Genomic DNA, 10,312 nt, shown 5'->3' with positions numbered 1-10,312 from the left:
CCTGATCCAGAACCACTGCTCCAGCCCTAAATAGCTCTTCAAACTCTTCCTGTTTTTGCATCGGTCTTCCCAGTTTTGTTCTATTTGCAAAGGAATTTGGACAGTCTTTAAACACATGACCTTCAAGCTCACAGACATTACATTTCCTCACGCTTGTACATTCAGTATATGCATGTCCAATTTCCTTGCACTTACCACACACCACCTTTGTACAGGCATCCACAAAGTGACCCAGCTCCCAACACCTCCTGCACAGTTTTGGCTGCCCTTGGTAGAACACAAGGCCTCTATTTTCACCTAATCCAATCAAAGAAGGAATGTGTTTAAATCCACCATAACCATTTTTGTCTTCATGCAACGAAACAGGTACTCTCCATGCACAGTTCCAGATCCCATCATCATCCAAGACTTTCTGAGGCTCACCTTTCACTAAACAATACTTAGACAACCATGTCACAATATCTTCCATCATCACCATCTCATTAAACATAGGAACGATCACAGTCTTATTAGAAAGATCCGTCAGCTTCTGCCATTCAAACATTCTAATCAGACCCACATCTTTTTTCTCTTCTATTTTTCCCCAAAATTCTTCCAATAACTTTGCCGATTTGAAACTAATGTCAAAACCAATTCCCTTCGGCAAAGTAATTAAACAATTAACATCTAATGCCTTAACCTTTAACTCTTTCTGTAACACCTTCCTTGAAAAGTCCAACCGTGAGATATCACCCGAGTGAGCCGAGCCCTCACCCCTCTTGTACACCAAACGCTCGCAAAAGTAACGGCGCATGCCGACCCTACAGGCCGCCATGGCCGTTACAAATGTGTCAAAAGCAAACAAAAACCAAACCTAAACCTCTTCTCTGCACCAAACCCTATTCCCTTAATGTTATACTCGTACACAAACTCTACTCTCAACTTCTAGGCTTTAACCCTGTAAGTCTCCAACACTGGCTGGAAATTGTGTGTGTCCGGGCTCAGCGGTTATATAGGACAGAACTCGGCGAGCTGCAGGTGAAACTCATTGCTCTGCGCTCACCGTGCGGAATGCGCATCTCATCCCTCCAGACTCATCAAACCGCCCTCATACTCTACAGCGGGGGAAAAAAACTCCCCTTTACTGTCTTCATACATCCCTCTTAAATCCCAGAAACACCGAAACTCCGGGGCGTTTCTGTGAGTCAGTACTGGGTTGCTCTGTTCGAGATTACAAGCAGAAACAATAAAAGCGCTGAAAGCAGGAAGTTATTTCTACTCGTAGGCATAAACGTGTAAAAATAAATTGTCTGATTCCTAAAACCTAATAAAATCCATGTAAGTCTCCCTTTTGTTCCCAATGCACATAACAGAATATAAACCAGTCAAGTTCAGGTACTTTTCTGATGTATATGAATACACTAGTTCTGGCGCAGCTGTTACAACAAAGAATCTTACTATTTTTTTCATACAAGCTCTTGCCGTTTTTAAATTGAATATTTTTTAAACTCGCTAAATCACACGAAACACCAACAACACTCATCGAAAGCATCTGACCAATCACATTCATGAATTTAAAAAGTATTTAGTATTTATTTTTAACTTGTATTAGTTTTTTAAAAAAATGTATACACCTGTTTTACATATTCTTGCCATTTTTGGCAGATTGTAAGTAGATTGTAACTTCAAATTGATAATTCCTGATCTTTATAACTGTGTATAATTATTTTTACCTTGTTTTAATATGTTTTAACTATTTTTGCATTTTATAGAACTTTTTAATATATTGTGAACATTTTAGCATAATTTTAAAATAGGACTATCAATGCTCCTGACTTTTAAACCTGTATTTATTCTGACATTATTCTCTCCAACTGCAGATGAGGAGGGATGCATTTGATTTTAAATTGGTTGATTTGGGGGGAAAATGTACATTAATTTCTTTGTACGTATCATCAGTGGGAAACTTGGTATTTTTGGATGAATTGCAATCTTTACTGCAAGGCCTTCATACTGATATAGAAATGACGGGAGATTTAAATGACACGTTTGATAAATCAGACAGGAACAGTACAACATCTAAAATGGCAGAACCCTCTAAAGTACTGAAATATTTTGGGCACATTCATAATCTACAAGATGTTTGATGGTTACTGTGTCCTGCTACCCTTTCGTATTTTTTAATGTGCATGAATCTGTCCCACTTCTTTTACTAATTTTTAAGGAAGATTCTGAAATATCTGATTAGGAGATCAAGCCAGAAAAAAAATGATGACAATTAGTAGGAAGAAAGATACAATGTATTGACAATGTAATATGCTTCAAAAGATTAAAAGGAAAATAAATACTTTATCTACGCAAACTAATTCAACTGAGCTCCTCTAAACACTATAGCCTGAAGAATTGCCAAAGCACAATGTATCACTCTGGGTGACACTAAGGGAAGAGGAACACAACACTCAAAAACACAAACCACTTATTTTCAACAGCAAAAATATGCTTGAAAATATTTGACAAAAAAAAAAGAAACCTTACACGCATGGAAACCAATATTTATCTGCTAGGGTAGAATGCAGCAGAGAACAGTAGGGCAGAAGGTTAGTGTAACTCTATAGTGCATCACAGAGGCTGGTCTCTTCCCCTCATTATGCAGGCTGACTTGTTCACAGTGAATTGTCCTCCAGCGATGGCTGCAATCACTGACATCAGACATGATGTTAATACTCTGACAGCACTTTGGCTGATTTGGTTAATGTGTTTTCCTATTAAACAGGAGATCTTGAGTTCAAGTCCCAGTGGTGCCTTTCTTCCCGTCTTGTCTTATAGAATGTATCACTATGGATGATCATGTGCGGCTTGATTTTGTTAAATGCAAGTTTTCATTTTCTTTCTAGAACAACTTGCTTTTCATGAAATTCATACAGCTTGCAAAAGATGAAACACAGATCTTGCTTATCAGTGCAAAACAAATCTCACAGCCTGGCAAGAATAAAGTCTTTTTTTAAACACCTCCCGCAGCCTAACAAAAAGCGCTTTTACTGATCGTATTGCAGGTCTTAAAACACTAACATCTGGCAGCAGTGGGATTTGAACCCACACCCCCAGAGAGACTGGAGCCTAAATCCAGCGCCTTAGACCGCTCGGCCACGCTACCTTTCTCCATGTCATCTTCCTCACATTGCTGGCTTGGACTGGGGGGCTTCAGCTCTTGTCGTCAGATCTAATGATATCATGACATGTGGAAGTGACTGCACCTTCATCTTCCGAGATGCTTTCAATAGCACAAACGCTACTTTCACCGGCACAAACATAGCAATAATGAAGGTGGTGGGATTCATCCTTTGTGCTGTTTGTAGGGGTGCAACTCTATGACAATCTAATGACTTGAAGAGCAAAAATCAAAATCCTCTGCTATTACTGTTGCTTTTTTCATACTTTCTTAAAATCCTTAATTTGAACGTCGATTATGAAGGATATTGATGATAATATCACGCGAATTGTGTTTTTTTGTGATCACCAATTTTATTAAAATACCAGCCTTTCTTACAGTTGTCTTGCGTGTTTCACAAGGTATAATAGCCCTCCTCGCATCCTCAGCTAACATATTTTAAAATTACATTAGATTGTACAGCATGTATGTTTACATTTATATTAAAATTAAAGTAAATATACTATCAACATACATACAGTTTTAACCTAATAATTCTTGTCAGGTTCTCCAACAAATCTGCGTTGTTATTTTAACATGTTTCAGCTGAGGGTGCAACAGGAGTATAAATGAATTTACCCGCCAGCCATTCAAAGACCAAATTCCATGGGTATTTTCTTAGATGTTGCCGACATTGGACTTTGCAGGTGATATTGAATTAAGTCCACAACTGTTGTAGTAGTTCCTTCTTGAAGTTCGACACGTGCAAAGCACTTGTAATATCATAGGTATTAAAGTTCGCTGAGTCTATTCAAGTCATGGTGTGTATCCCTGGCTATCATTGGGAGACGGGTAGCTTTTTTACACTCAGATTCCAATCTTCAATGCTTTGTGTGAGAGCTTACATAACTTTCATTTTCTCACATTTTCTGATGACTGTTCCAAAGGGGCACCCTGTCAATTCCGAATACTTTTCAAAAATCTGTCTGCGTGTTTGATTATTGTCATTTCATTTAGAAAAAGTTCAATATTGATCATAACTAAAGAAAATAATGATCACGAACAAAAAAGGGATAAAGATGCGAGTCGATCTTGAATCTTGAATCACAGCTGGGTGACACGGGCTTCTGTTCTGATATGGTTGTATGATAAACAGGAGGAATTGCCAATCTCCTATAGAACATGAGTTGAATCAGGAGTGAGACATTTTGTATACTCGTACATATGTCAATGCCTGACCTACATCGTAAAACTAACATTAAGTTGTCAGAGACATTCATTTATATACAAACAAGAGACAGACCAAGTAATAATTCTACATTAGCTCAGGTGGGTAAACCTGAACTAACTAACTAATAAACCTATTAATAATTAATAATTCTACATTAACGTGTCTTACACTGATCAGACTAATTGACATGGTCTGATTCAGAGCCTGTGCAGTTCGTGCTAATTACAACAAGGACAGTTCTGAACCCTCATCACCGAACTGAGCACAAGTTCAGCTGTTCTCCAGTTTTGTTACGCATGGTTTTTCATTGCAATTGAGTTCAGAGCTGGAGCTGATCTCCAGACAGTACAGTGTTTTGGGTAAGTTGTCGAAATTCGCATGAGGCTGCAGACAACTTACTCAAAGTGTTTTCTATAGCTTTCAGGTGCAGTTCATTTATATAAAAGAATGTAAGTGGCATAAACGCAACAAGCCAGACGGCAGTCGAACCTATAATTTTCTACCGGGGTAAAGTTAGCTCGAAGTTCGAAAATGATTTTGGCACGCCTGTAGCGCTTTCACGAAACCTCTTAGAGTTGCGAGAATGCTTGTTTTGTGTATAAAATACATTGTGGATGCTTTCTCAGCCTTTACTTTTTCATTTTTATGACATTTTTTTGACCAAGCACGAATATTCTTTTGTCCATATCTTCGCAATGGAAGCACAGAACGCCGTCAAACCAAATGCATTTTAAAGACCACGACTTGTGGATATTTCCACACCCTTTACATCAAACTATCAGTGAGCTAATTATCTATTTTTAAACCTCCGGTTTTTCATCGATGCGTAATTACACACGAACTGTAACCCGGGGGACCGCTGTGTGCACACGTTCACAACGCGAGAAATACTGTTCAATACGGCTTCGTGCGAAAAACCCGTATATGACCATAGGAAGCAGAACAGCGCAGTCTCCCATTACCCAGACTGTAAGCACGGGAATAAAGCTTTGTTTGATTTCTGAAACCCTTCGTTTACATCCTGTTTTCATTCAGGTAAGGGTCAACTATATTGACAATACTACTAACAGCAGGAAGATTAAAATATTCTTTACTCAGCAGCTTATTAAAAACAGCTCCCATGATGTTCAAACCGATTTTTTACACAGAACACTGACACAGCTTTGCATTATGAATCTCTTTTTCTCATGCTTCTATTTAATATGGCACAATGCACTGGGATAGGGGTATTCTGTTCACAAACCAATAGCATTTAAACCACAGCACCCACAATGCTGCAAGTGTTTTGCACACTAAGCAGGTCCTCTGACTTTTCCCAGCTTTGTTTTGGGTTGTGGAACCTTTATATTTTTTAGGATTTTCTGAAGATAACACTACAGGTAATACACTGGGATAGGTGGGTCATCTTCATGGCTCAATAGCATTTCAAATACAGCACCCACACTGCTGAAACCAAGTGTTTTACACACCAGACAGGCCCCAAAACCTCGTACAACCTTGCTGTGGCTGTGGCCCCTTTCTTTAATTTTTTATGATTTTCTGAAGATTACACTACAGGTAATACACTGGGACGGGTGGGTCGTCTTCATGGCTCAATAGCATTTCAAATACAGCACCCACACTGCTGTACCCAAGTGTTTTACACACCAGACAGGCCCCCGAACCTCGTACAACCTTGCTGTGGCTGTGGCCCCTTTCTTTAATTTTTTATGATTTTCTGAAGATTACACTACAGGTAACACACTGGGACGGGTGGGTCGTCTTCATGGCTCAATAGCATTTCAAATACAGCACCCACACTGCTGAAACCAAGTGTTTTACACACCAGACAGCCCCCAGAACCGTATACAACCTTGCTGTGGTTGTGGCCCCTTTCTTTAATTTTTTATGATTTTCTGAAGATTACACTACAGGTAATACACTGGGACGGGTGGGTTGTCTTCATGGCTCAATAGCATTTCAAATACAGCACCCACACTGCTGAAACCAAGTGTTTTACACACCAGACAGCCCCCAGAACCGTATACAACCTTGCTGTGGTTGTGGCCCCTTTCTTTAATTTTTTATGAGTTTTTCAATGGAGATTACACTACAGGTAATACACTGGGACGGGTGGGTCGTCTTCATGGCTCAATAGCATTTCAAATACAGCACCCACACTGCTGAAACCAAGTGTTTTACACACCAGACAGCCCCCAGAACCGTATACAACCTTGCTGTGGTTGTGGCCCCTTTCTTTAATTTTTTATGAGTTTTTCAATATGGCACCATTAGACAGGCGGTACATGGGGATTGGGGGGTGCTATTCATGAGTCAATAGCTTTTCAAGCACAACAGCCACAGTGCTGCAACTAGGTGTTTTACACCAGACATTTCCCCTAACCTTATACAACCTCACTCTGAGTTGTAGAACATTTCTTTATTTTTTAATGATTTTTTTACTGTAATCAAGTGTTGTGCTCACTAGGCAGGCCTCCTGACCTTTCACAGTCATGCTTTGTTGTGTGCAACTTTAATTATCTTTTTAGGATTTTGTGAACATGGCAACTTCCACCGAGATGGGTGGGGGGTGTGGGGGTGCTCTTCAATAGCTTTTTCATCTATACACACAAACGGATGTAACCAAGACACTCAGAACCTGTCACGCAGGGGCTGACTGCTGAGGATAGGGATCCAATGCGGTGCCCTTGGTAGGGTTGGCGCGAGATGCAGGCGTAGTCGGAGTAAATAGGCAGGGGTCCGAGTCCAGGAAGGCGTAGTACAGGCGTAGGCACAGAATCGACAGGCGAAGGCGTAGTCGAGGGACTGGCAGGGGTCGGAGTCCGGGAAGGCGTAGAAGTTGCGTCGGTAGGCAGAGGAGTAAACGAAGAGACAGGCTGGGGTCAGGATCCGAGAAAACGTAAAACAGGCGAAGGTACAAAATCGAGTGGCTAAAGCGGTTGTTGGAAAAGCGGGGTCGAGGTCCAGGGGAGAAGTCGTAGTAAGGCAAAGGCGTAGTTAGTAGGTAAGCTCCGGGAGAGAATCTCAATCGTGAGCAATGACCGGGGGACAGATGAGGGTTTAAGTTGAGGACTGATTGACATGTGCACGTTTGGTATGGGGAGAGCTTGAGGGAATGCGGGAGCGCTTGCCTGTGTGAGGGAGATTCATGACAAAACTAACAGAATCAACCTGAACTCATAGAAAAACAAGAATACCCCCTAGACACCTGCATCCCCCTCCTGGACCACTCTGGTATCAACACCCCCAAACCAATCCATACCAGCTAACAAGACTCAGAATTGGTGCAACCCTCCAACCTGGACCAAGAGCAGGATGGGACAAGAACCTGCACCACACTACGTACACAGGTTTGTATTTTTGGCTGAAGATGAAAATGTCTAACATAGATTGTTTTGGTTATAGCAAACAATAAAAATAGTTGTTAAAATCCAAACACACATAATGAGATCACTCTCTGTCAGTATGTGTAACATTCTGGGTCTGGGCTCCTCTGTATTTGGGCTAAAGAGAGTTCAACAACATTATTAAATGCACTGACATCATAATCTGACAAGATCCATTGTTTAGGGGAGACTTGACCACCCACTGTCCCCCTGGTATCGTGAAGCTCATTGTCCTTTAGCTTTCCAAAACCAGAATCACTTGGGACTCCGGGGGGATCGGTGTATGCAAAATATGAATTCCTTATGCAAGAAATTGTATATGGTCAATATAGCGCTCATATCTTATCAGCAGATGGTAATCTCCAAGGAACAAGTAATAGGTTTATTCCACGCTGAAAAATGATCAAATGATTGATGAACACAAGTGATTTGAAAGAAATGTTAAACAACTCAAAGCGAGGTTGTATAAGGTTAGGGGAGCTGTCTGGTGTGTAAAACACCTGGTTGCAGCACTGTGGCTGTTGTGCTTGAAGAGCTATTGACTCGTGAAGAGCACCCCCTATCCCCATGTACCGCCTGTCTAATGGTGCCATATTGAAAAACTCATAAAAAAAGAAAGGGGCCACAACCACAGCAAGGTTGTAAAAGGTTCTGGGGGCTGTCTGGTGTGTAAAACACTTGTTTTCAGCAGTGTGGCTGTTGTATTTGAAATGCTATTGAGCCATGAAGATGACCCACCTGTCCCAGTGTATTACCTGTAGTGTAATCTTCAGAAAATCATTAAAAATTAAAGAAAGGGGCCACAGCCACAGCAAGGTTGTACGAGGTTCGGGGGCCTGTCTGGTGTGTAAAACACTTGGGTACAGCAGTGTGGGTGCTGTATTTGAAATGCTATTGAGCCATGAAGATGACCCACCTGTCCCAGTGTATTACCTGTAGTGTTATCTTCAGAAAATCCTAAAAAATATAAAGAAAGGTTCCACAACCCAAAACAAAGCTGGTCCCCCGGGTTCCAGTTCGTGCGTAATTACGCATCGATGAAAAACCGGAGGTTTAAAAAAAGATAATTAGCTCACTGATAGTTTGATGTAAAGGGTGTGGAAATATCCACAAGTCATGGTCTTTAAAATGCATTTGGTTTGACGGCGTTCTGTGCTTCCATTGCGAAGATATGGACAAAAGAATATTCGTGCTTGGTCAAAAAAATGTCATAAAAACGAAAAAGTAAAGGCTGAGAAAGCATCCACAATGTATTTTATACACAAAACAAGCATTCTCGCAACTCTAAGAGGTTTCGTGAAAGCGCTACAGGCGTGCCAAAATCGTTTTCGAACTTCGAGCTAACTTTACCCCGGTGTTTTTACAGAGCATTGCGTTGTTCTGTTCATGCTGACTACACGCTTTAAATTTGTCATTTACTGCAAGCGTTGCTTTTCCGGGTTTTTCTGAAATTCCTCGCATTTGAGTCAGCACTAAAACATTTCATTCCCGTCGCTGAATACATCATGGAAACGGTATTTGCAACGGAATGCTGTCACACATGAAACCTTTTCGTTATTCGGTTCTGAAGTTTGAAAATGAAAATAAAACGGGGGTCACTTCATAGGCTTGAAAGAAGTCCAAGCAGCATTAAAATCCACGAATTCTTACAAAGGCTGCACCTTTCTTCTGCTGCTTTTATAAATCAGCCTTAAACATTTGAATGCATACCTTACTGCTGCTTATCACATTCACGTGTTTACGAAGCTTTTTTCTGTCCGTTATGTTTTTGCTAAGCAGTTTCTCCATTTTCCTCGTACTGTGATTGTCAGCGAGCACAACAAGGCTGAAACAGTGTAAAGGCAGGTAAAAAAGACAGGGTAAAACGCCTGATTGTCGGGAGTGGGATTTGAACCCGTGCCTCTATTTGGAGAGCGAAACACAAAGCTTAAAAGACACGCATCTGTGAATTTGCTGTTTTAAACCGCTCGACTATTCTAAAGAAATGGGTGCCGATTGCACCAGTTGCATCCAATTTTCTTTAACTTTAGGACGATTGATTTGACTGGACGAACACAATTTGTGGCGTTTAGCATGACATGGAAAACGGTACTGGAGCATTCGGGTCCGGACTACCAAACTCAGAAACAGTTTTTACCCCCGCACTATCAAACTATTAAACTCCCAGCCTCTCTCACTCTCACCTCACCTCTCACCTATGATCTGAACCTCACAGTGCCTTCTTTCTTACCAAAAACCCAAACACACATTGAAAATCTACCTCTACCATACATGTCAAAAGCTCACTCCCCATCATTTCTATCCCTTTATTTAATTCTTTCGATGCATGTTTTTGCACATAACCTGTTACCTTTTTGTTGTTTTGCACACTGCCTGTTGTTGTTTTTTGCACATCGGCTGTTGTCTCTGTCTCTGTGTTTTTTTCTTTGTACTACTTATGTCCGAGAGCTAGCTAAATAGCATTTCGTTATACCATATACCTGTATATGAGTATAATGACAATAAACTTGAATTTGAACTTGAACTTGACATAGTCTTGCAGGCAGTATATTATTTTATCGTTTACTC

General features: G+C 40.7%; 1 non-coding gene across 1 annotated transcript; it reads right to left on the bottom strand.

Moving 5' to 3' along the window:
• Positions 1 to 3,051: 3,051 nt before the first annotated feature.
• On the bottom strand, positions 3,052 to 3,133 carry trnal-uag (transfer RNA leucine (anticodon UAG)). The gene has a single exon. It is a non-coding gene; the product is annotated as a tRNA-Leu (tRNA).
• Positions 3,134 to 10,312: the final 7,179 nt, after the last annotated feature.

The sequence above is a fragment of the Atractosteus spatula genome, chromosome 10 (genome assembly GCF_055471065.1).
Source record: "Atractosteus spatula isolate fAtrSpa1 chromosome 10, fAtrSpa1.hap1, whole genome shotgun sequence".
Lineage (NCBI taxonomy): Eukaryota > Metazoa > Chordata > Actinopteri > Semionotiformes > Lepisosteidae > Atractosteus > Atractosteus spatula.
The sequence above is the reverse complement of the archived record's forward strand: the minus strand, read 5'-3'. Positions and strand labels throughout refer to the sequence as shown.